The following is a 348-nucleotide window of genomic DNA, read 5'->3' on the forward strand; positions in this document are numbered from 1 at the left end:
AATAAAGAAACCCTGTCGGTGACCCGCACATGAGGATGTGGGAAGTGCTGGTGGCCGCCTCCCTTTCAATCCCGGGGGTCAGGCCTCCTTCCTGGCTGCTGCCTCCTCCGCCCCCACCCCCTGCCCCCCGGCTGTCAGGGAGCACAGGTGTTTGCGTGGTTGGTTCCCACAAACCGACTTTGGTTTAGGGGGTCCAGGGCTGCGCCCAGTCCAGCCTCTCCCAGTTCCGGGGTGACTCTGGCGGTGGCCCGGGCAGGGGCGTGTGGGCCGGGATGACACGGGCAGTCCTGTCGGTGAGCTGGATGGCGTCACTCACTGGGGGGCGGGAGCCCTGGAGCCTGAGGCAGG

This window comes from Myotis davidii, unplaced genomic scaffold (genome assembly GCF_000327345.1).
Source record: "Myotis davidii unplaced genomic scaffold, ASM32734v1 scaffold538, whole genome shotgun sequence".
In the NCBI taxonomy this organism is placed as follows: Eukaryota; Metazoa; Chordata; class Mammalia; order Chiroptera; family Vespertilionidae; genus Myotis; species Myotis davidii.